Source organism: Loxodonta africana, chromosome 23 (assembly GCF_030014295.1).
Source record: "Loxodonta africana isolate mLoxAfr1 chromosome 23, mLoxAfr1.hap2, whole genome shotgun sequence".
NCBI classification, from domain to species: Eukaryota; Metazoa; Chordata; class Mammalia; order Proboscidea; family Elephantidae; genus Loxodonta; species Loxodonta africana.
In genome coordinates, this window is record NC_087364.1 from 44,253,038 (window position 1) to 44,280,387 (window position 27,350).

The 27,350-nt window shown below is 37.7% G+C and overlaps 1 pseudogene; it reads left to right on the plus strand.

The window, feature by feature from the left end:
• The first annotated feature begins 15,450 nt into the window (after positions 1 to 15,450).
• On the plus strand, positions 15,451 to 25,938 carry LOC100670917 (suppressor of SWI4 1 homolog; annotated as a pseudogene).
• Positions 25,939 to 27,350: the final 1,412 nt, after the last annotated feature.

Below are 27,350 nucleotides of genomic sequence, written 5' to 3' on the forward strand. Positions count from 1 at the left end.
ACAATGCAGCTATAAAGAATAACATGGGTGAATCTGGAGGGCATTATGCTGAGTGAAATAAGTCAAGCACAAAAGGGCAAATGCTTAAAAGCGTACTTTTAGAAAAAGACAAAAATAGATATACATACAGAAAACAGCATTCTTTGGTGATTACTAGGGATATGAAGGTGAGGGAAGGCGAACCACTGTCTAGACAGTAGACACTTGTTAGCTTTGGTGATGGGAAAGTCAACACCAAGTGTTAGTAAACTGAGCACAACTTAACCAAGATAAATGATGACACTAAGAAATATACAAGAATAAAGGGTGTTATTGGTAAATGCTATAACATAAAAAATTTGACAACAACAGCAGTAAAAACCAAAAAAAGTGAATGTTTACAAAGGTAGATATGTACGCATACATGTGTATAGAAATGTATGTGCATATATGTGAGCATATATAGGTGTGTCTGTAGGTATATCTACACATATGCTTGTGTGTACTGCACATACATTCATGTGTATAATAAAGCACATAGGGGACACAGTCATGGATACCTCTCAAATATAATCAAACACCTCGCAGGATTGCTTTACTGGGTTTGAACACTCAGGATCATAGTCTTGGCAACATCTTGGTAACTGGCACAAAATAGTCCATAGAGCTTATGCTCTACATCCTAGTTTGGTAAATAGCATCTAGCTTGTGAGGTGCTAAGGCACAACTATTGGCCTCTACTCTCTAGAACAAAAGAGAAAGAGGGAAATCAAAGACTCAGAGAGGAAACTAGTCTACAGGACCAAATGCCTACAGGAACCACGACCTCACCTATCCAGAGGCCAGAAGAACTAGATGGAGCCAGGTTACCACTACCGACTGTTCTGATGAGGATCCACAGTAGATGATCCCAGATAGAATGGGAGAAAGTTATAGAAAAAAACTGAAATTCTTAAAAAAAAAAAGTTCAGACTTACTGGATTGGCAGAGACCAGAGGAACCTCCAAGACTGTCACCCTGTGATACCCTTTAAACTTTGAACTGAAACTACTCCCAGAGGTCACCTTTCAGCTAAATAGTAAATTGGCTCAACAATATCACCTGTGAGTACTGTGTTCCTCTAAAACAAAAACAAAAAACACAATCATGTGTATGAGACCAAATGGTCAACATTTATCCTCAAGCAAAGGTGGGGTCAGTGGGAGGGGTCAGGGAAGCAAGAATAATGGAAAGAGAACAACCAGAATGGAAATAATGAGAATGTTGACACAATGTGGAAAATGTAACCAATGTCACTGAACAGTATGTATAGAAATTGTTAAACAGGAACCTAATTTGCTGTGCAAACTTTCACCAAAAACTCAATGAAGTATTTTTTTTAATGAAAGATGTTTCTCTCACCATATTAAAAAAAAAAATCAATTCACCATATAGGTATGGGTGCATTTCTAGACTCACTATTTTTATCCATTGATCCAAATGTCTATTCTTACTCTAGTACCACACTGACTCAATTACTCTGAATTTATAGTGAATTTGGGGTCCTTTGCACTTCCATAAAATTGTATAATTATTTATACAAAAAAAAAATCTTCTGAGATTTTGATTGGAATTGTAATGGACCTAAAGATTAGTTTGGAGAGAATTGACACCATACTGATATGAAGTCTTCTAATTAATGAACATGGTATATCTTTCCATTTATTTAGATCCTCTGTAAATTCTTTCAGTACTGTTTTGTAGCTTTGTATTTAGGTCTTGTATATATTTTGTTAAATTTACCCCTAATCATTTCATACTTTAGGATATTATTTTCAATGGTATCTTTAAATTTACCTTTTTTTTTTTCACCTGCAAACAGAAATAGGGTTGGTTTTTAAAATGTCAACCTTGTATCTCAAATTCATTCATTATATGTTAAATTCACTTATAAGTTCTGGAAGCTCTTTGTTTTGCAGATTCCTTCGGAATTTTTCTATAGACAATAATGTCATCTGTGAATAAATACACTTATATTCTTCCTTTTCCAGTGTAGGTACCTTTTATCTTATTATCTTACCCCATTAACTAATACCTTCAGTAAAATATTGAGTAAAAGTGGTGAAAGCTGAACTCTGCCCTGTTACTGGTCTTAGGGGGAAATCGCTCTGTCCTTCAGTACTAAGTATTATGTTAGTTGGAGTTTTTTGGATATGTTCTTCATCAGGTTGAGGATGTTCTCTACTGTATCTAGTTTTCCAAAAGAATTTTTTTTAAATCATGAATGGGTATTGAATTTTGATTAATACATTTTTTGTGCATCTACTGAGATGATTATGTAGTTTTTCTTTTATCTATTAGTACGGTAAATTACATTGATCATATGGTACTTTGCATTCATTGATTTTCTGAGGTTAAATCACTATGTATTCCTTGGATGAAATCCTTTTGTTAATTATATATCAAACATTTTAAATACTTCTGGAATAAGTTTGCTACAATTGTTAAGAGCTCTCTTGTGACTATTTTCAAATAGTGTATTTGTCTGGGGTTTTATTTTCTTTTAATGCCTTTGATTTTGGTAGGAGGGCAATACTGACCTTAAAATGAGTTGAGAAATGTCACCTCTTCTTATATTTTTTGAAAGAGTTTTGCAGAATTGATATTATTTCTTTAAATGTCAATACATTTAGAGAACTCTGGAGCTGGAATGTTTTTGGGGGGAAGGTTTTTCACTGCAAATGCAATTTCTTTAACACATAAAATTCTATTCAGGTTATCTATTTCTTCTTAAGGAAGTTTTGCTAATTTGTTTCCTTCAAAGAATTTGTCTGTATTTTCTAAGCTTTCAAAATTATTGACATATAGTTCTTCATAATAGGACCTTATTATTATTGTTTTAAATATTTATAGAGTCTATAGTGATGTTTGTGCCTTCATTCCTGGTATTGGTAATGTCAGGGAAAAACCCTGACCTTATAGAGAAGGGCAAGGAGTAAAGCATTCCAAAAGAGAGGACTAAATAAACAAGCAGGCTGGCTTGCAATAACTCCAAAGATGCCCAAAACAGACAATGAGAATCAATAAAAAAGAGCCAGATATTTTATTACTCACATGACAGAAAGCAGCAGTAGCGTCAACATGGTAGTTCTGGTTGTCCTTCCCCCAAGTCCCATGAGGAGACATAATCTGCCCAGATGGAAGCAAAACAGCCCATTGCTCTGCAGGTAATGAACTGACAACCAGGAGTTGAACATCTCTTACGGAAAGCAGTAAACCAACCAGTCCTTCTCACCAGGGAACGAGATGTTGTACGGGTAATGGCTCAGGGTTAGAGAACAGTGAGGCCTTGCAGATTGGCACTCAGCAGGGACATGCAGGAGATTCTGGGCCCACAGCAAACTGCATTTATCAGCATGTAAATTGGGACTTCTTTTTTTTTTTTAAATTGATCAGCTTGGCTAATGATTTACCAATTTTATTGATATTTTCAAAGAATCTGTTTTTGGCCTCACTGATTATCCTCTTTTTTTTTTTTTTTTGATTCAAAGTGCATTGATTTATTGATTATTTCCTTTCTTATTTTGGGTTTGAGTATTTTTTCTAGCTTCTATTTTCTACCTGGATGATATTATTATTCTTTATTTTTACAGATTTTCTATTCACTCGTTCAATTACTGAGAGAGAGAGGTGTTTAACTCTCCAATTATAATTTTTTTTTATTTTCCTTTCAGTTCTGTAAGTTATTGCTTCATGTATTTTGCAGCTCTGTCTTCAGGTGCATACACATTTATGAATTAACCCCTTTTATTATGATGAAATTTCCCTCCTTATTCTTTGGGATATTCTTTTTTCTAAAATCTACTTTATCAACTATTAACATAAGGACTTCAGTTTTCTTTTGATTAACATTTGAATCATATAATATCTTCTGCTGAGTTCTCCAGAGAAGCAGAACCAGTAAAGCATATAAATGTATACATATAGAGAGATTTATATCAAGGAAATGGCTTGCATGGTTGTAGGGGCTGGAATGTCCCAAGTCCTCAAGTCAGGGTAGAGACTTCTCCTGATTCATGTAGCTGTCATCTTAGTCACCTAGTGCTGCTATAACAGAAATACAAGTGGATGGCTTTAACAAATAGTTTATTCTTTCACAGTTTAGTAGGCTAGAAGTCCAAATTCAGGGTGCCAGCTCCAGGGAAAGGCTTTCTCTTTCTGTCGGCTCTGGGGGAAGGTCCTTGTCATCAATTTTCCCTTGGTCTGGCAGCTTCTCCATGCAGGAATGCCAGGTCCAAAGGACATGCTTTTCTCCCAGCACTGCTTTCTTGATGGTATGAGGTCTTCATGTCTCTCTGCTTGCTTCTCTCTTTTATATCTCAAAAGAGATTCACTTAAAACACAACCTAATCTTGTAGATTCAGTCCTCATTAACATAATTGCCTGTAATTCTGCCTCATTAACATTGTAGAGGTAGAATTTACAACACATAAATAGGCAGATCACATCAGATAACAAAATGGTGGACAATCACAATACTGGGAATCATGGCCTAGACAAGTTGATACACACTTTTGAGGGACGCAATTCAATCTATAACATATATCTTTTTCCACCCTTTTCTTTTTAATTTATCTGTGACTCACTACAAGTAGGAACTGACTTGATGGCAATGGGTTTTTTGTTTTTTTTTTAATATAAATTCAAAGTAAGTGACTTGTGGACAGCAGATAGTTGAATCTGTTTTTTTAATTGCAACTTTTTTTCTATTTCTTATCTCTGCTCTTTTTTTTTTCTGTTAAACTTCCCTCCTTGCCCTTTTTATTCACTGATTTTTCTTTTTATAATTCCATATCTCCACTATTATCTTATTAGTTATACTTCTTTGTTTTATTGTTTTAGTGGCCACTCTAGGGTTTATAACATACATTTTAAAATTACCATCTGTTTCAAATAACATACCATTTCACTCATAGAATAAGAATCTTAATAAGGTGGTATACTTTCATTTCTCTCCTCCCTTACTTTTGTTATTGTTTTCATGTTTAATTCTACATATACCATATACCTCATAATAATACATTGTTATCACTATTGTTTTAAATAGTCAACTATATTTTAAAGAAGTTAAAAAATGAAAAAAAAAAATACACGAACAAAGAGAACTTCAAAAAGGAAATCAGGAAAAGAATACCACTTATAAAAGCCCCTACAAAGATAAAAATTCTTATGAATAAATCTAACCAGGGATGTAAAAGACTTATACAAAGAAAAATACAAAACACTACCCCAAAAAACCAAAAAAGACCACATAAATGGAAAAATATACCATGTTCTTGGATAGGAAGACTCAATATTGTGAGAAAGTCAATTCTACCCAAAGGAATCTACAGATATAATGGAATCACAATCCAAATACCAGTAGCATTCTTTAACAAGATGGAAAACTACCAACTTTATATGGAAAGGAAAGAAGCCCCAGATAAGCAAAGCATTACTGAAGAAAAAGAACAAAGTAGGATGCTTTACATTATCTGATCTCAGAACCTACAGTAGTCAGAACAGCCTGGTAATGGTACAACGACAGACACATTGACTAATGGAACAAAATCAAGAACACAGACATGAGCCCATCCACCTATGGTCAGCTGATCTTTGACAAAGGTCCAAAGTCCATTAAGTGGGGAAAAGACAGTCTGTTTAACAAATGGTGCTGGCAAAACAGTATGTCCACCTGTTAAAAAAAAAAAAATGTAACAGGACACATAAAATAACTCAAAATGGATAAAGGCATAAATATAAAACTTAAAATGATAAAGATCATGGAAGAAAAAATAGGGACAACTCCAGGGGCCCTAATACATGGCATAAATAGAATGCAAACCATAATTAACAATGCACAAACACCAGAAGATAAACTAGATAACTGGGAGCTCCTAAAAACTAAACACTTATGCTCATCAAAAGACTTCAACAAAAGAGTAAAAAGAGAACCTACAGACTGGGAAAAAAATTTTCACTAAAACATATCTGACAAGGGTCTAATTTCTAAAATCTATATAATACTTCACCACCTCAAAAACCAAAAGACAAATAACCCAATTAAAAAATGGGCAAAGGACATGAATAGACACTTCACCAAATAAGACATTCAGGCAGCTAATAGGTGTATGAGGAAATGCCCACGAACGTTAGCCATTGGAAAAATGCATACCAAAACTATGATGTGATACCATCCCACCCCAACATTACAGGCACAAATTAAAAAAACAGAAAATAACAAATGTTCGAGAGGCTTCAGGGAGATTGGATCTCTTATACACTGCTAGTGGGAATGCAAAATGATACAACCACTATGGAAAATCATATGATGCTTCCTTAAAAAAAAAGAAAGCTAGAAACAGAAATATCATATGATTCAGCAATCCCACTACTAGGAATATAACCTAGAATAAAAGCCATCACATGGATAGATATACACACACCCATGTTCACTGCAGCATTATTCACAATAGCAAAAAGATGGAAACAACCTAAATGTCCATCAATAGATGAATGGATAAACAAATTATGGCACATACACACAATGAAATACTATGCAACAATAAAGAACAATGATGAATCTGCAAAACATATAACAACATGAGTGAATCTGGAGGGCATCAAGCTGGATAAAATAAGTCAATCACAAAAGGACAAATATTTTATGAGACTAGTATTATAAAACCCCAAGAAAATGTTTACACAGAAAAAAAAAATCTTTGATGGTTACGAGGGAAGGGGGGAAGGAAAGGGGAAATCGCTAACTAGATAGTAGACAAGGCAACACACAATGTAGGGGAAGTCAGCACAACTTAATCAAGGCAAAGCCATGGAAGCTCCCTAGACACATCCAAACACCTTGAGGGGCCAAGTTACTAGGGCCGAGGGCTGGAGACCATGGTCTCAGGGGACATCTAGGTTAATTGGCATAACATAGTTCATAAAGAAAATGTTCTACATCCTTCTTTGGTGAGTAACAGCTGGAGTTTTAAAAGCTTGCCAGTGGCCGTCTAAAATACATTTATTGGTCCCATTGTGTTGAGAGCAAAGGAGAATGAAGAAAGCCAAAGAACTAATGGACCATATGAACCACAGATTTCACCAGCCTGAGTCCAGAAGAACTAGATGGTGCCTGTCTACCACCACTGACCACTCTGACAGGGATCAAGATAGAGGTTTCCAGACAGAGTGAGAGAAAAATATAAAACAAAATTTAAACTCACAGTATAAAGACCAGACTTACTGGTCTGACCAGACTTACTGGTCTGACAGACACTGAAGGAACCCCTGAAACTATGGTCCCCGGACACCCAGCTAACTTCGAACTGAAGCCACTCCGGAAGTCCACCTTTCAGCCAAAGATGAGGCAGGTCTATAAAACAAACAATAACACGAGTGAGGAAAATGCTCCTTAGCTCAATCATGCAAATGAGACCAAATGGGCAACACCTGCCTAAAAGCAAGATGAGAAGGCATGAAGGGACAGGAAACATGGACAAATGGACACAAGGAACCCAGGGTGTAAAGGCAAAGAAGGGGGAAGGCTGATAAATTGTGAAGATTGCAACCAATGTCACAAAATAATTTGCGAGTAAATTTTTGAGTGAGAAACTAATTTGTGCTGTAAGCTCTCACCTAAAACACAATAAATTTTTTTAAATGAAAAATATATATTTTATATTTATCAATGTATTTATCATTGCTGGTACTCTGATCCAAATTTTTATCTGACATCATTTTCCTTCTGAATGAACAACTATCTTTAACATTTTTTAGAGTGTAGATGTAGTGATAAATTTGCTTCTATTTGTTTGAAAAAAATATGTCACCCTTCTTTTTTTTAAAAGATGTTTTGTTTAGTAAAGAATTCTAAGCTTTTGATTATTTTTTCTGTTTTAGTACTTCAAAAATGCTTCTACACTGTCTTTTGGCTTATGTAATTTCTAACAAGAAGTCTGCAGTTATTCATATCTTTGTTCCTTTATATTTGATGTGTCTTCCCCCGCCCCCAGCTGCTTTTAACTTTTATCTCTTCATCAATGGTTTTCAACAATTTGATTATTATGTACCTCATCAAGATTTTATTTAGGTTTTTCTTCCTTGGGGATTGTTGAGCTTCACATTAATAGTTTCCATTAAATTTTGAAAATTTTCATGCCTCATTTCTCCAAATATCGCTTCCTTTACTTTTCCTTGGAATATACTGGACTATTTTGTCAACATTTTTCTCCTTGCACTTTATTTTGAATTTTTTTTTCTTTCTTGTTGCTGCTATGCCTTCAAACTCATTCTTATTTCCTTATGCATGTTTAATCGGTTTTTAATTCCATTCAGTGATTTTTTATTTTGGATGATTTTTTTTTTCTCTTGAAGACCCATTTGGCTCTTTTTCATATTTTCTATTTCTCTATGTTTATGTTTCTTTCACATATTGGATACATGGAATATATCTATGACACCTCTTTAAATGTTCTTTTTTTAAAAATTTTATTGTGCTTTCAGTACAAGTTTGCAAATCAAATCACTCTCTCATAAAAAAAACTTACATACACCTTGCTATATACTCCTGGTTGCTCTCCCCCTAATGAGACAGCACACTCCTTCTCTCCACCCTGTATTTCTGTCTCCATTCAGCCAGCTCCTGTCCCACTTAGTCTTCACAGCTGCCCTCCAGACAGGAGCTGCCAATGTAGTCTCATGTGTCTACCTGATCCAAAAGGCTCACACCTCACCAGTATCATTTTCTATCTTATAGTCCAGTCCAATCCTTGTCTGAAGAGTTAGCTTTGGGAATGGTTCCAGTCTTAGGCTAATAGAAGGTCTGGGGACCATGACTCCTGGGGTCCTTCTAGTCTCAGTCACACCATGAGGTCAGGTCTTTTTACGAGAATTTGAGGTCTGCATTCCACTGTTCTCCTGCCACTTCAGGGATTCTCTGCTCTGTTCCTTGTCATGGCAGTCATCTGTTGTAGCCAGGCGCCATCTAGTTCTTCTGGTCTCAGGATGATGCAGTCTCTGGCTCATGTGGCCCTTTCTGTCTCTTGGGCTTGTAATTACCTTGTGTCCTTGGTGTTCTTCATTCTCCTTTGGTGCATGTGGGTTGAGACCAATTGATATGTCTTGGATGGCTGCTTGCTAGCATTTAAGACCTGAGACACCACTCTCCAAAAGTGGGATGCAGAATGTTTTCTTAATAGATTTTATTATGCCAATTGACCTAGATGTCCCCCGAAACCATGGTTCCCAAACCCCCACCTCTGCTACACTGGCCTTCGAAGAATTCAGTTTATTCAGGAAACTTCTTTGCTTTTGGTTTAGTCCAGTTGTGTTGATGTCTCCTGTATTGTGTGTTGTCTTTCCCTTCAGCTGAATTAGTTCTTGTCTACTACCTAATTAGCGAGTCCTCCTCTTCTCTCCTCCTTCCCTCCCTCCCTCCCTCCCACATCTCGTAAGCATCAGAGAATATTTTCTTCTCTGTTTAAACTATTTCTTAAGTTCTTATAATAGTGGTCTTATACAATATTTGCCCTTTTGCAACTGACTAATTTCACTCAGCATAATGCCTTCCAGATTCCTCCATGTTATGAAATGTTTCACAGATTCAATGTTGTTCTCTATCGATGCGTAGTATCCCGCTGGGTGAATATACCATAATTCATTTATCTATTCATCTGTTGATGGGCACCTTGATTGCTTCCATCTTTTTGTTATAGTAAACAGTACTGCAATGAACATGGGTGTGCAAATATGTGTTCTTGTAAAGGCTCTTATTTCTCTAGGATATATTCCAAGGAGTGGGATTGCTGGATCGTATGGTAGTTCTATTTCTAGCTTTTTATGGAGCGCCAAATCGATTTCCAAAGTGGTTGTACCATTTTACGTTCCCAGCAGCAGTGTATAAGTGTTCCAGTCTCTGCACAGCCTCTCCAACTTTATTATTTTGTGTTTTTTGGATTAATGCCAGCCTTGTTGAAGTGAGATGGAATCTCATTGTAGTTTTGATTTGCATTTCTCTAATGGCTAATGAACTTGAGCATTTCCTCATGTACCTGTTAGCTACCTGAATGTCTTCCTTAGTGAAGTGCCTATTCATATCCTTTGCCCATTTTTTAATTGTGTTATTTGTCTTTTTGTTGTTGAGTTTTTGCAGTAACATATAGATTTTAGAGATCAGCCGCTGATCGGAAATGTCATAGCTAAAAACTTTTTCCCAGTCTGTAGGTAATCTTTTTACTCTTTTGGTGAAGTCTTTGGATGAGCATAGGTGTTTGACTTTTAGGAGCTCCTAGTTAGCTAATTTTTCTTCTGGTGTTTGTACATTTTTAATAATGTTTTGTATACTGTTTATACCATGTATTTGGGCTCCTAACATTTTCTCTATTTTTTCTTCTATGATCTTTATCATTTTAGATTTTATACTTAGGTCTGTGATCCATTTTGAGTTGGTTTTCTTGATGGTGTGAGGTATGGGTCTTGTTTCTTTTCTTTTTTTTTTTTTCGCAGATGGATATCCAGTTATGCCATCACCATTTGTTAAAGAGACTGTCTTTTAACTATTTAACAGACTTTGGGTTTTTAACAAATATCAGAGCTCATATGTGGTTGGATTTATGTCTGGATTCTCAATTCTGCTCCACTGGTCTATGTAACTGCTGTTGTACCAGTGTTGTACCAGTTTTGACTACAATGGCACTATAATATCTAAAATCAGGTAGTGCGAAGCTTCCCACTTTGTTCTTTTCAGTAATGCTTTACTATTTCAGGGCCTCTTTCCCTTCCATATGAAGTTTGTGATTTGTTTCTCCATCTCATTAAAAAATGTCACTGGTATTTGGATCGGGATTGCATTGTAGCTATAGATCGCTTTGGGCAGAATAGACATTTTTACAATGTTGAGTCTTCCTATCCACGAGCAAGGTCTGTTTTTCCACTTATGTAGGCCTCTTGGTTTCTTGTAGTAGTGTCTTACAGTGTTCTTGGTATAGGTCTTTTACATTTCTGGTTAGATTTATTCCTAAGTATTTTATCTTCTTAGGGGGTATTGTAAATGGCATTGATTTTGTGATTTCCTCTTCGATGTTCTTTTTTGTCGGTGTAGAGGAATCCAACTGATTTTTGCACATTTATCTCGTATCCTGATACTCTGCTGAACTCTTCTACTAGTTTCAGTAGTTTTCTTGAGGATTCCTTAGGGTTTTCTGTGTATAAGATCATGTCATCTGCAAATAGAGATACTTTTACTTCTTTGTTACCAATCTGGATGCCCTTTATTTCTTTATCTAGCCTAATTGGTCTGGCTAGGATCTCCAGCACAATGTTGCATAAGAGTGGTGATAAAGAGCATTCTTGTCTGGTTCCTGTTCTTAAGGCAGATGCTTTCAGTCTTTCTCTGTTTAGGGTGATGTTGGCTGTCGTCTTTGTATAAATGTCCTTATAATTTTTTTTTTTTAATGTTTAGGAATTTTCCTTCTATTCCTATTCTGCTGAGATTTTTTTTTATCACGAATGGGTGTTAGACTTTGTCAAAAGCCTTTTTTGTATCAGTTGATAAGATCGTGCGGTTCTTGTCTTTTGTTTTATGTGATGGATTACATTGATTGTTTTTCTGATGTTGAACCATCCCTGCATACCTGGTATGAATCTCGCTTGGTCATGGTGAATTATTTTTTTGTTATGTTGTTGAATTCTACCGGCTAGAATTTTGTTGAAGATTTTTGTGTTTAAGTTCATGAGGGATATTGGTCTGTAACATTCTTTTTTTGCAGAGTCTTTTGCTGGTTTTGGTATCAGGGTTATGCTGGCTACATAGAATATGCTTGGGAGTATTCCATCCTTTTCTATGCTCTGAAATACCTTTAGTAGTAGTGGTGTTAAGTCTTCTCTGAAAGTTTCGTAGAATTCTCCATTGAAGCCGTCAGGGCCAGGGCTTTTCTTTGCTGGGAGTTTTTAAATTATATTTTCAATCTCCTCTTTTGTTGTGGGTTTATTTAGCTGTTCTTCCTCTGTTTGTGTTAGTTTAGGTAGGTAGTGGTGTTTCTAGAAATTTGTCCATTTTCTCTAGGTTTTCAAATTTGTTAGAGTATAATTTTTCATAGTAATCTGATGTGATTCTTTTAATTTCTGTCGGGTCTGTTGTGATATGGCCCATCTCATTTCTTTTTTGGGTTATTTGCTTCATCTCCTGTTTTTCTTTTGTCAGTCTGGCCAGTGGTTTATCGATTTTATTAATCTTTTCAAAGAACCAGCTTTTGGTCTTGTTAATTCTTTCAGTTGTTTTTCTGTTTTCTATTTCATTTAGTTCTGCTCTTGTTTTTATTATTTGTTTTCTTCTGGTGCATTAGGGTTTCTTTTGTTGCTCACTTTCTATTTGTTCAAGTTGTAGGGATAATTCTTTGATTTTGGCCCTTTCTTCTTTCTCTATGTGTGCATTTATTGATATAAATTGATATCTCAGTACGGTTTTTGCTCTGTCCCAAATGTTCTGATAGGAAGTGTTTTCATTCTCATTGGATTCTATGAATTTCTTTATTCTGTCCCTTATTTGTTCTATAATCCAATCGTTTTTGAGCAAAATGTTCTTCAGTTTTCACGAGTTTGCTTTATTTTCCCTGACTTTTCTGTTATTGACTTCTAGTTTTACGGCTTTATGGTCAGAGATGATGCTTTGTAATATTTTGATGTTTTGGATTCTCTTAAGGCTTGCTTTGTGGCATAATATGTGGTCTATTCTAGAGAGTGTTCCATGCATGTTGGAAAAGAAAGTATACTTGGATGCTGTTGGGTGGAGCGTTCTATGAGGTCAAGTCAGTTAGCTGAGGCATTTAGGTCTTCCATGTCTTTATTGAGCTACTTTCTGGATGTTCTGTCCTTCACTGAAAGTGGTGTGTTGAAATCTTCTACTATTATTGTAGAGCTGTCTATCTCACTTTTCAATGCTGTTAGAGTTTGTTTTTTGTATCTTGAAGGCCTGTCGTTGGGTGCAAAAATATTTAATATGGTAATATCCTCCTGGTATATTGTCCCTTTTATCATTATATAGTGTCCTTCTTTATTCTTTGTGGTGGATTTGAGTTCGAAGTCTGTTTTGTCAGAAATTAGTATAGCCACTCCTGCTCTTTTTCGATTGTTGTTTGCTTGATATATTTTCTTCCATCTTTTGAGTTTTAGTTTGTTTGTGTCTTTAAGTCTAAGGTGTGTCTCTTGTAGGCAGCATATAGACTGATCTTGTTTTTTTTTTTTCCATTCAGCAACTCTCTGTCTCTTTATTGGTGCATTTAGTCCACTTACATTCAGCATGACTATAGATAGGTATGAGTTTAGTGCTGTCTTTTTGATGCCTTTTTGTGTGTGTTGTTGAGTTTCATTTTTCCACCTATTTTTTTGTGCTGAGTAGTTTTTCTTTGTAAATTGTGTGTTGTTCTTTTTCACTGTAGTTGATTTCTATCTTGCTGAGTCTTTATGTTTTTCTTGTATTTTATTTTGATGTGTGGGATTGTTAGTCTTGTTTGTGTTTACCTTAATATTTACCCTATTTTTCTAAGTTTAAACCTAACTTAACTTGTATCTCCCTATATACCCTTGATTTCCTTTCCATATGGAAGATCTATGCCTACTTTATTTCGTCCCTCTTCATTGATTTAATGTCATCTTTTACATAAAGACATCACTGATTCCCTGTTCCGAGCATTTTTTTAAATCATGTTTTATTTTTATATTTTCCCTGTCTGGGTTGATATCTGGTTCCTTTGCCCTGTGTTCTAGTGTTGGGTTGATATATAATATTATTGATTTTCTAACCAGAGAATTCCCTTTAGTATTTCTTGTAGTTTTGGTTTGGTTTTTCAAATTCAGTAAGCTTCTGTTTATCTGGAAATGTCTTAATTTCGCCTTCATATTTGAGAGACAGTTTTGCTGGATATACAATTCTTGGCTGGTAATTTTTCTCCTTCAATTCTCTATATATGTGATCCCATTGCCTTCTTGCCTGCATGGTTTCTGCCAAGTAGTCCGAACTTATTCTTATTGATTCTCCTTTGTAGGTGACTTTTTGCTTATCCATGGCCACTCTTAAAGTTTTGTTTTCATCTTTGGTTTTGGCAAGTTTGATTATAATATGTCTTGGTGATTTTCTTTTGGGATCAACCTTGTATAGGGTTCAATGAGCATCTTGTCAGGGAACTTTTCTGCCAACAAATCTTCAACAATTTTTTCTGATCCCTCCCTGTTCTGGTATTCCAATCACTTGCAAGTTATTCTCCTTGATAGCGTTCCACATGATTCTTAGGGTTTCTTCATTTTTTAAAAGTTTTTATCTGATTTTTCTTCAAATATATTGCTGCTGGAAACCCTGGTGGCATAGTGGTTAATAGCTACAGCTGCTAACCAAGAGGTTGGCAGTTAAAATCCGCCAGATTCTCCTTGGAAACTCTATGAGGCAGTTCTACTCTGTCCTATAGGGTCGCTATGAGTTGGAATCAACTCAATGGCAGTGGTTTGGTTTGGTTTTGGTTTATATTATTGCCAAGTGTTTTATCTTCAATCTCACTAATTCTCCCTTCCACTTCCTTAATTCTGCTCCTCTGACTTTCTATTGAGTTGTCTAATTCTGTTATTTTATTGTTAATCTTCTGAACTTCTGATTGCTGTTTCTCTATGGATTTTTGCAGCTTATTCAATTTTTCATTATGTTGTTGAATGATTTTTTAATTTCTTCAGCTGCTTTATTTGTGTGTTCTTTGACTTGTTCTGTGTGTTGCCTGATCTCGTTCCTGTTGTCATTCCTGATGTCTTGAAGAGTTCTGTCTATTAATCTTGTATTCTACAGCTGGAATTCCTGGAATACACCTTCATCTGGAAGAGTCCTTGATTCTTTGTTTTGGGATTTTGTTGAAGCAATCATGGTCTGCTTCTTTACGTGATCTGATATCGACTATTGTCTCCAAGCCATCTATAAGTTATTGTATTACTTTATTTTACTTTTGCTCACTGTGTCCTAGTTTCTTGATTTGTTTCATTTTGATATACCCAAATAGGCTACTAGAGTGAGCTAACTTGATTATTGGAGCCTTTGAAGCACTAATGTCCTGCCACCAAATGGCTAGAGCTGTTACCAGGTATATGAGCCTAGGAGTCCATTCACTATTCTTGTGTAGATTCAGCTTAGGTGTCCTCATAGTTGGTTACATTGTGTGTGTTATAGGCTCTCACCTACTATCTTAGAGGAGCAGTGATGATGGGTGTATGCACAGGTTTCTGGTAGCAAAAGAAGGCCACACTCTGGGGAAGGCAGGCAGCTGACAACCTTCCCCCAAGTGTCTGTGAGGAAGGAACATCCTTGTGCACCTTGGTGGGTGGGCTCTGCAGCTGTACCATAGGCACCCAATGCTTTTACCTGTAAGGGCCGGTAGGCACCGCTTATTCTTGGAGCCCTTTCTGGGATGGATAGGTGGCATGGTTGGAGCCTCCAGCCCTCAGGCCCCTGCTGTGGGTACGTGAAGACCTAGTTCAATAGGCAGAGCAGTTTCAAACATCCAAAACCTGCATCTCCACTGCACAGCTGAAACAGTTACAGTCAGGCCTCAAACAGATTCACCCTTGAAATATAATAGCCAGGTCCTATCTGGTGTAGTGGAGCCAGGTAGACCCATGCAGGGGTGAAAGACAAAGTCTGTGGGCCGCTTGTGCCTAAACTGGATCCGCTTCTGCTCTGAGTTTCCAGAATATTTTTCCCCCATTCTTAATTTGTTCTTTCTCCAAGGCCAGAAGAATGGCTCAGGAAGTGCAGCAGGACCTATCTCAGGCCCAGGGAAATCAACTGTTAATAAAGCTGGCTGGGGCAGAGGGAGGAGGGATCAGATAGATAGGAAAGAGTTCTTTCAAAAGGAGGAGCTATTAGACCTACGCAATAGATTACACAAAATCACTTATCTTGTGCCAAGAGCACTGTTTTATCTCAGATTCTAGAGGCATGTGTAGCCTGTGTGCACTGGCTGGGTCCCCACCGAGATTGCTCCATGGTGTTAGGGCTGTGCCCCATGCTTGCCTTCTTTTGCTGAAACTGCCGTGTCCTAAATGCCACAGCCCGCCCCGCTGCAGTCATGCCACAGGGTCAGGGGTGCGCCACTTTGCTTCCCTTCTTTTGCTGAAGCAGCCATGTCCCCAAAAACTACCATCAGCCCTGCCATAGTTGTGCCAAGGAATCGTGGCTGAGGTGCTGCCATGGGCTTGGCAACTCCTCACTGCTTCTGCTCCGACTCTCCCTCCCCCCTCACTCAGTCCAATTTCTTAACTTTGCCTTTTATGCTCAGGGTTCCTAGCTTGTCATATATATAATCAATTCACTTGTTATTTTTGGTCTTTGTTGTAAGAGGGATCACGGGAAATGTCTGACTACTCCACCATCTTGGCCCTTCCTCTCTTTTAATGTTCTTACCTTATAATTTTATTATCTCTAATTTTGGGGTATGTTTCTACCAAACTTTTTCTCCAAGTTATGTCATAATTTTATGCCTCACCATACATTTATTAATTTTTTGAGGGGAGTGCACTTAGGATTGTGAGTTTTCCATTAACATCTCAATTTTGTTATATTTCTTTAAAGAGTCTTGAACTTCATACTGACTGTTAAATTATTTGCAGATCATTTCCAGACTTATTTTAAAGCTATTTTAGGGAGGACATGGAGCAACCCTTTACTCTAGTGATAATTTAGCCCTATTTCTGAAGCTAAGCCTCCATACATTCAACGAGGTCTCTCCACTTTGACTGGAGGAAAATCAGACTAATAATGAGCTCTTTGTGAGTATGAGGAATTGTTTAGCTGGTAATTGTTCTTTTTCTTGTAATTGTTGTTTCTCTCAGTCTTCTATGTTTCACATTGTTGTTGCTGTTGTTAAGTGCTGTTCAATCTGCTCTTACTCATAGTGGCCCTATGTACTATGGAAGGAAAAACTGCCTGGTCCTGTGACATCCTCACAATTGCTGTTATCTTGAACCCATTGTTGCAACCACTGTGTCAATTCATCTCATTGAGGGTCTTCCTCTTTTTTGGCTGACCCTCTACTTTACCAAGCATGATGTCCTTCTCCAGGAACTGGTCCCTCCTGATAACATGTCTAAAGTATATTAGAAGAAATCTCACCATCTTTGTTTCTAAATGAGCATTCTGGTTGTACTTCTTCTAAGACAGATTTGTTTGTTCTTCTGGCAGTCCATGACATGTTCAATATTCTTTGCCAACACCGTAATTCAAAAGACATCAATTCTTCTTCAGTCTTTCTTATTCAGTGTCCAGCTTTTGCATACACATGAGGCAATTGAAAACACCATGGCTTAGTTCAGGTGCACCTTAGTCCTTAAAGTGACATCTTTGCTTTTTAATACTTTAAAGAAATATTTTGCAGCAGATTTGCACAATGCAATGTGTCATTTGATTTCTTCACTGCTGTTTCCATGGGTGTTGACTGTGGATCCAAGTAAAATCCTTTACAACTTCAAAATTTTCTCCATTTATCATGATGTTGCTTATTTGTCTAATTGTGAGGATTTTTGCTTTCTTTATGTTGAAATGTAATCCATACTGAAGGCTGTGGTTTTTGATCTTCATCAGTAAGTGCTTCAAGACCTCTTCACTTTCAGTAAGCAAGATTGTGTTATTTGTATATCATAGGTTGTTAATGGGTCTTCCTTCAATCCTGACGTCACATTCTTCTTCATATAGTCCAGCTTCTCAAATTATTTGCTCAGCATACAGATTGAATAAGTATGGTGAAAGGATACAACCAGATGCACACCTTACTGACTTTAATCCACACAGTATCCTATTGTTATGTTCAAACACCTGCCTGTCTAAGTACAGTTTCACATTAGCATATTTTGTATTAGCATGCACAAATTGGCATTCACCCAAAGACTTAAAATCCTTATTCAGATTTCTGAAACACTTTCTCTTACAACTCCCTGCTCTCAGTCACTCTGCCTCAAAATTCTAGCCACTGTGTTCACCCCAAGGTCTGATCTCTGTTTTCTCAACTCTTCAGGATTAATAGGCCGTATTTGACATTCCTCTCTCTGCACCTCAGTCCAACAGTTATCTCCAAGTACAGGTCATTCTAGGACTCACTTGTCTTGTTCTTTCCTAAAAGATTACAATGTTGACTGCATTTAATTTAATGCCAGGAAATGGTCTTTTTTTAAAATTTTTTAAATTTCTTAGTTGTTTATCCTAGGGAAGTAATTCCTGAATCTTTTACTTCCTTATGACTTGAAGCACAACTCTTTCAGAATCTCTGAATTCTGAAAAATAACAACAACAAAAAGTTTTAAGACTGAAATTAACATAGTAAAATATTGTTAAGATTTGTCATAGTAGGGTTTTTAGTTCTTGGATGTTTGTTGTATAATACTCAAACTTTTCTCTATTGCTTGAACATTCTTGTTATTTTTTTAAAATTAGTTTAGTGAAAGTAGAAATAAGAAAAATTTAGAAAATTTTGACAAGCCAAAAGAAGAAAATATTTTTTTTTATTATATTAGCATCCATAATTCTACCACCCAGAAACAACCACCAAAAAAAAAAAAAACTTAAACCCATTGCCATAGAGTGAGTAGATACCAACTCATAGTGACCCTACAGGACAGAATAGAACTGTCCCATAGAGTTTCCAAGGAATGGCTAGCAGATTCCAACTGCTGACCTTCTGGCTAGCAGCCCTAGCTCTTAACCACTGCACCAACAACAAGGGTCCTGAGTTACTATGAGTCGGAATCTGCTCGACGGCACTGGGTTTACTGGGTTAACCCCACAAATGATACTTTTTGTATTTATTCTATAGTTATGTATGGGGGGAAATGAGACAATACTCTTTTTTTTTTTAAACCATTTTAAAAACTGTTGTAAACATATTTACACAGCATTAAATGTTCCTGAATGACATTTTATTGTATGTCTGTAATATCTTCTATTTAATCAATCCTCTCTTCCTAGAAATGTAGGCTGTTGAAATTTCCATTATTTTAAATAAAATTTTAATGAATATTTGATTATGTGTATTTTTTATGCATACCCATGAATATTTACTTTAATTGTATTCATATAAGTAGAATTTCTGGATCAAAATTTTATACATTATTTAGGTTTTAAAATGTATTTCCAGTTGCCCTCCAAAAAGATTATATTGAGTTATATCAACAGAATATTAGAATGCCCATGCTCTCAGAGCAGCATTTATTATTATTTTTTTTTTTAAATGTTTGATAGCTTGTAAATGGTATTTTATATTCTATTTACTTTTGGAAATTTCTCTTTCAAGTCTTTTGCCTGTGTCTTAACTAGATGTTTACCTTTTCCTTATCATTCTTTAAGATTTCTGTATTAAGAACATTAACTTTCCTCATATGTTGTAAACATTCCCTTCATGCTGTCATTTGCCATTCAGTTCAGTTGAGAGTGTTTTTAATGTCCTGAATTTTACAAAGTTAAATCTATTGGTATTTCCCTTTATATTTTCTGGCTTATATAATTAATCACTTACATATTCCTTAGCATTTTTGTTTGATTTTATGTTTAAATATTCAACCCATATGGAATTTATTTTGATATACTTTGGCATATGGTGTTAGGAACTGAATTCTCTTTTATTATGGAATAATTACAAATAGTTGATCAGCCTTTTCAAAAGCATTTACTGAATAATCCAGTTTTAATCTGTTAATTTGAAATGTCAACCTTTTTGATATTTAATTCTTAAATATACCATTTATGAATTTTCTGTCCTCAAGTAAAATAATTTCTTTTTCCACAAAAAGATATACTTCTAGTAAAATTATGAAAGAACCATAGGAACAAGTTTTTCTATAGTTACAACATGTTGAAAATTTTAATGCAATTGATATAACTCGAACTACTGATTTTCTTATTTCACTTGTCTTAGAATTCTAGTCTACTCTTGCCTAGAGAAGAAAAAACATATTGGAACATGATCTATTGATTCCTGGCATTTAGAATCATGATATTCAACATCCCAGGAATTTGAACTCATAAGCAAAATAATTACTTTGTACCAAGCACGAAGACTTAGTCAATATTTACTCTACGTTGGCTAAAATCTTAATAGGAAACCACGGGTCTGGAACATATTATCCTTGATATAAGGTGCTGACTGTTATCATTCAAGTGATTGAAATCTCAGTTTTACAACTTGTCTATTCCTTCCTTGGGTCAGAGAAAAGATACGAAAATTCAGGGATCATTATCTAAACTTTTTATTCTATCCTTTTTTTCTCACGTATGAGTACTTGCATTTCTTACATTCTCCCTTCTCAAATTACGTGTAATTAGACTGTTATTGTCATGGCAGAGTACATGTAAATATTATCTCTTCGTTGGACAAGGCTTACTGAACCTTAATATCTGCATCTATTTTTTTTTTTTAACTTAAAAACCCAGTGCCGTCGAGTCATAAGTGACCCTATAGGACAGAGTAGAACTGGCCCATAGAGTTTCCAAGGAGCGCCTGGCGGATTCGAACTGCCGACCTTTTGGTTAGCAGCCATAGCACTTAACCACTACGCTACCAGGGTTTCCTTTTTTTAAGTTATTGAGCTATAAATGTATACAATTCTACTATTTGATAGAAACTTATGGATGATTTGGCTGAATCCTTCCCAGAGAACACTTTTCAGTCCTTCTCTTTCTAGACCACTAGAAAACTTAACATTAACTTCCCATTACAGAATTTCAATACCCACAAATGTAGAGAGAATAGTAATAATGAACTACCATATGTCTATCACCCAATTTCATTAATTATCGGCATTCTGCAGTTTTTGTCTCCAATAGCTTTCCGTACAATGGCATCTCCCTCCTTTCCTTCCAGTATAACATACTCTCCTAGTTTGCCTGTCTCTCTGGCTGCTCCTTCCCAGCCTTCTCTTTTCCACGTCAGTTTCTCCTTGAGCTCAGCCATTCCCATGGCTTTATTTATTATCTGTGACCAGCCCCTAAATTCATATGTTCTGCTCAGATTTATTTCCTTAGAAAAATGAAATTCAACATGACCAAAAATGAACACATCATCTTTCATACTTTCCTCAACCCAGCTCCTCCTTCAATATCTCAGAAACTGATGTATTCAGCCTAATATTCATAGCATAACATATACATGTTCCTTGATAATCCCCTCTTCCATAATAAGATATCAAAATAGTTAACTTATTTCCTAAGCACTTCTCAAATGTGTCTACTTCTTTCAATCTCCATTGTTAATTTCTCTGGACCAGAACTAGCCAATGAAATATAATGCAAGCCAGACATATAACTTTAAATTTTCTAATAGTCAAATTAAAAAAGTAAAATGAAAACTTCTTTTACAGAATGTTATTTAATTCTACTCAAAATGTTAGCTTTAATGCTTAATCAATATAAAATATTGTTAATAAAATATATGTTTTTAAAATTTTATTACTAAGGCTTTAAAATCTAGTGCGTATTTTGCACCTACCCACAAATTTGCACCTACAGCACGTCTTATTTGGGCTAGTTGCATTCCAAGTGCTCAATAGCCACACTTGACTATTGTCTACCATACTAGAAAAGGCAGATGCAGTCCAAGCTTTGATCATCTCTTACTGCAGCATCTGCTAAGGCGCATCATACATACCTTCTTGTTCTTCTCTCAGTTCATTCTTCATGGAGGAACCAGAGTCAATTTTTTCAGCGTAAATCTGTCTTATGACTGTCAGCAAAAAATCCTTCAGTGACTTCCCATTTTTTTCTTTGGCTAAAGTCTGAAACTTTCAATATAACCTATGATACATTCTGTGAACTGACTCCTTTTTACTCTCCAACTTGTGTAATGTACTAAACTTCTTCCATTTCACTTTTGGAAATGCTTGGGATATTTTTGCTCCTGCTGTTGTTAGGTGCCATCAAGTTGATTCGGACTCATAGTGACCCTATGTACAACAGAGTGAAATACTGCCTGGTGTTGTGCCATCCTCACGATCATTGCAATGCTTGAGCCCCTTGTTGCTGCTACTGTGCCAATCCATCTCATTGAGGGTCTTCATCTCTTTAGCTGACCGTCTACTTTATCAAGAATAAAGTCCTTCTCCAGGGACTGGTCCCTCCTGATAACATGTCCAAAGTATGTGAGATGAAGTCTCCCCATCCTTGCTTCTAAGGAGCATTCTGGCTGTACTTCTTCTAAGACATGTTTATTTGCTCTTCTGGCAGTCCTTGGTATAGTCAATATTCTTCGCCAACACCATAATTTATAATTTGCTTCTATCTATCCTTAATTCTTAGCTTAAAAAGCTTAAGGGCCACTTATTCACAGAAATTTTCCTTAATATTCCCTTCATTCCTTCTTCAGATTAAGGTAGGATCTTAACAGTGTTACAGAACTCAGTATTTTTTCCTTCCTAGCAGAAATTATTTATGTTATTATTTGTTCAATGTAGGCTTCCCATTCGAGACTATTAGTCGCTCTTGTTCATCTTTATCTCTTCAGCACCAAGAGGAGTGCCTGGTATTGAATAAATATTTGTTGAATATACGAATTTGACTCTTTTAATATTATTCATAGGAGCTCTGGTGGTACAGTGGTTAAGCATTCACTTGCTAACCAAAGGTCTGAGGTTCGAACTCACCAGCTGCTCTGTGAGAAAAAGATGTGGCAGTCTGCTTCTGTAAAGATTTACAGCCTTGGAAACCCTATGGGGCAGTTCTACTCCATCCTATAAGGTTACAATGAGTCAGAATTGACTTGACAGCAGTGGGTTTGGTTTTTTGGTTTAATATTATTCATAAAAGAGAGAAGCCAATCCCACTAACTGCAATCACATTTCTAGTAGTATAAAGATAAAGAAAATAGTTATTCTTATTTTGAGTTTGGTGTTTTAGATATACTTGGATAATTCAATGAAATTAAATATACACACGCAATAAAATAGACAACATGCAAGTCATATGTTATAGTGGAAAAAAGTGGGTGTATTTGGTATTTTAGCTAAACCTTTCAACCTTTTTATCCTCAATATTAGATATAAAAACTTATTTTTTAAAGTAATTTTTGGCAAACAGGCATTTAAATCCATACAGACGGTACCTTTTAAAGAATCGTATTTGAACTCCCCCAGAAAATGCACTTTTATTTACTGGTAAAAAAAAAATAAAGATGGCATGCATCTTTTTCAATTGTTTCCAAATATAGTTATAGGTACTTCTATTTTATTCTTATATACAAAGGTAACCTACATGTTAGAATTCATTTGTAATATCTGCTCTTATGGGGTAACTCTACTCTGTCACATGGGGTCACTATGAGTCAGAATCATTCACCAGTGCCTAACAACAACAACAATTTAGCTAAATGAAAACTTTACCTACATCAGTCGGCGTTCTTAGTCATGGACTACAGAAACTAACCCAGGCAAGGACAAGCAGAAAACAAATCAATTGGAAAGATAGCAGCGTGTGAAGCAGGATGTAAATAGGAAACAGCTGGCACACTCAAAACATTCAATTTAAGAGAGTTAAATGAAAGGACTATTTACAAGGTGTGGGTAGTCGATGGCACTGGGTTAGGTAGGGTCAAGGGAAATGACATGGTATGGTGAAGGAGCCCAGGGCTAGCAACAGCTGAGAGCCATTACTACCAGGAGACCTGAAGGAGCAAGGGTGGCTGGACCACCTCATAGGAGAAGGACACAGCTAACCTGAGGTGATCTGGTAGCAAGGGAGCCAATTCGACCTCATTTTCTTCCTGTTTGCCACCTTTCCTGCTGGACCTGCCATTAGCCAAACCCAAGAAAGGATAACTTTTCCTATTAATGTAGGGTGTTTAAATGTTGAGGCATGAGAGGAAACCGAACAAAATCTAAAGGTCAACATCTCCATCCTTGATTAAGGAGAAGAGGGAGGGGTGGATTTGGAGAGACAAACAGAAAATATCCAGCATAGTTAGGTAGCTCTCAAAATCCACAGAAGCATTGAGAACAAGGCACAGAAAAAGGGTGGCAACCAAAGGAGGCTAAAGAGTTAAGAATACAAGTAAAGTCACAGCACAAGAAAATTCTGGTTGTGGTATAGTAGATTAGAACTCTGCATCCATTGCAACTTTCTGTTAGTGTGCCATCTTATATTGTAGGGGCTAGAAAACTAAACAATCCGCACACTTGCCTCAGTTAGGGTTCCGTGCATTAGATACATTCATAAAGATCTGCGAAACAGGAGAAAGAGGGTATTTGGGGGCCATTTTCTACTTGCCGGCAAAGTCATACAGATGTTAGCTTTTCTTGCAGTTGGGTTCTAGTGTTCAAGTTCATAGGTTTGGGAGGGCGTTAAGAGACAGTTGACTAAATGAAAGAAGCCAGACACAAAAGGCAACATACAGTATCATTCACTTTATATGCAATGTGCAGAACAGAATGCTAGTAGGGTTACTTCCCAAAGGCATTTTGCATTAAAAAAAAGGAATGAAAGTTGAAACGAAAGAACAAAACACTTTGGGGCTTGGTGTTTCAGGGAGAAGAATGGTCAGGCACTAGTTATCACCTAGAATGCATTCGGTTTCACTAGAATATCTCGAAAAAGAAGCATGATAATTATGTCACAAATGGTAAATTCTGATTTAAAAGAATTAACGGTAAAGGGCTACTCATGACTACATATTACAGAATATAGTCAGGAAGCAGCAAACCTCCGTTCTGGCACTGTCCAACCACATATACATCGAAGTCCCCCGCGGCCTCCAGGGCATGCCCACCTGCCCCTCCTGGTACTCAACGGCTTCCGCCCCCATGGCACACAGGTAAAGCTCATGGACACTGTGTTCCAGAACCCGCTCCCCTCCATCAACGTGCACAAGGTGAACTTGAGCACCACCAAGTGCTGCCTTCTCATCAATTACAACCCTGTCTCCCAGGAGCTGGACTTTTGCCATTATAGCATGAAAGTCACTCCTGTGGGCTCCAAGTCGCGACATGAAGAAGCTTCTCCAGGAGAAGTTCCCCAACATGAGCCTTCGGCAGGATACCAGAGAGCTGCTGGCCACGGGCGCAGGCTGTCAGAGAGCAGAGACTGAGGCAAGCCGAGCTGGCCCAGGCCGCCGCAGGCGCGGCAACACGAAAACCAACCAGAGCGCCCTGGGGCTCACTGAGCTCTGTCCTAGGGTGACGCTGCAGCTCTTGAAGATCCAGGAGGGTGTCGGGTAGGGGAAGGAGCTGTTCTGCAATTTCGTGCACAAGACGGAGGAGGGGCTGCAGGCCATCCTGGCGGCCAAAGAGGAAAAGCTGTGACTAAAGGCCCAGAGGCAGGACCAGCAGGCCCACAACGTGCTGAAGCAAGTAGGAACAGAGAGAGGCCCACAACAAGAAGAGCCCGGCGGGCATGAAGAGGGGACAGGCAGAGGCCCAGGGGAACCTATGAAGGGGACTGGAGACCTACCAGAGGCTAGGGGGCTGGCTGCCCTGAGAAGGAGGATGAAGCTATCTCCGCAAGGTGGTGGGCGAGGAGCCTAACCAGGACATGTTCCCCAAGCTGGCAAAGCCGAGACAGTCCTCGGGGCCTCCACGCAAGAAGCAGCGGGTAAAGTATTGGAGGTCACACCGAGGCGGTGACCGGCAGCCTCCAGAGCACAAGGGCAGGTCCTGCAAAGCCCAGGCCAAGCTGGGGCCCAGAGGGGTTGCCCGGGGCCATTTGCAGGGCGAGGCGCAGCCGCCCAAGAGGGTGGCTGAGCCTGAGCCTCATTCAGCAAGGCCCACGGCATGCCTCAGATTGGAGCCCAGAGACGCTGCCCTGGGGCTCCTGTGGGTTCCAGGTGAGGCCTTCGGTTTCCTTTTAAAAAGGACCTGTTTCCCTAACTTCACCCTCACCCCCACAATAAATGACTGACTTCCCCAAAAGAGAAACGAACAAAATCCTCTCCCTTCCTTTTTCCAGGGAATGCCCGTAGCCTGCAGCCCCCCACCTTCAGGAACAGACACCCCTGCCAAGGGCAGGCATCGAGCATGAAGAACGGGGGCGCCAGGGTCTTGGAGACCGTTCCCCTGTTTTCGGGGGCCAGCCCCTGGACCTTCACCGGGCTGCAGGGTGCAAGCCAGCAGCACCAGCGGATAGTTCACTTGAGGCATCTGCAGGGGGAGTTGCCCAGGCCGCCACTCGGCAGCCCTCGGCCCTAGGACGCAGGTGTTCGCACGAAGTTAGAATTGCATAACGTCCTAGAATGAATCCTGGCTGTTAAATGACACATTCCTGTACGCAAGTAAAAGTGAATTTTACATAATTATTGCCTAACATAACAGGAAATTCAAAAGTAGGCTGTTTCAGGGTTGGTTTAACTCAGTAGGTTAACAGTATCAGTTTTATTCCACTTCTGTACAATTCTGGCTTTCCCTCATGCTGCAGCTTGGAAGATTTCCTCGGCACCCACTTCAGTAGGACCAAGGAAGAAAGGGCTTCTTCTCATAAGTCTGTCTATTTTTACTGGAGATAAAAACCCTTCCCAGAGGCATGATCCCAGCTATTCAAACCGATAATCAGCGGACCCTGTTGCACTAGTGCAGGACCAATTTTTACGTAAAATCTGCAAATGCCTCTGTTCTTTAAGTATTGGATTAATAATTTTGATTTTTGGAATTGCTGTGGTGATTTTCCATCTGAATTATACAACTTTCTGCATTGCAATAGCAATGACTGCTTTTGGCATTCTTTTTTTCACCACTACTGGGGTAAAAGTCTTTTATGAAGTACGTCAGAAGTCACCCGAATTGTCTACTCTACAACTGGAAGGAACTCCAAGGCGAAGAATTGGCCAGTCAAGTTGAAACTATAGCAACAGAGGCACCGATAGCCAGCACCTCACTATAAACTTTATTAAACCTGGATATCTTTGAGCCTTTGGACTTTTTTAAACTGCCTTGAACATTTTTAAGTAGAAATGAACTTTGGTTTTTTAAAAGGCTAAAGAAAAAAAAAGGCAAGCAAAAAACAAAAAAGGTGAGAAAAGCAAGGCGGAGCCATGCGGAGACAAATATGCAGAGGGAGGAGTTTTGTTCTTCTTTGAATTGTAGAAACAAATGGGAAGAAATTTACATTATTAACCAACATTCGTATGTATTTTCCTGCATAACCTCACTGGCCCTCACAACAGTTCTGAACAACGTCATGAGGCTGGTGTTATTACCATCGCACACATTTGCGAATAAGAAGTCGTGAATCAGAAGGTTAGGCGATTTGTCTAATGGGACTACGCAGGTGTACGTTCAGCTTGAAGCAGGACACAGGTTTTCTGATTCCCAAATCCAGATGCTTTTCACCACCCCCTTGGTCCCCAGAGCATCAGCATCAC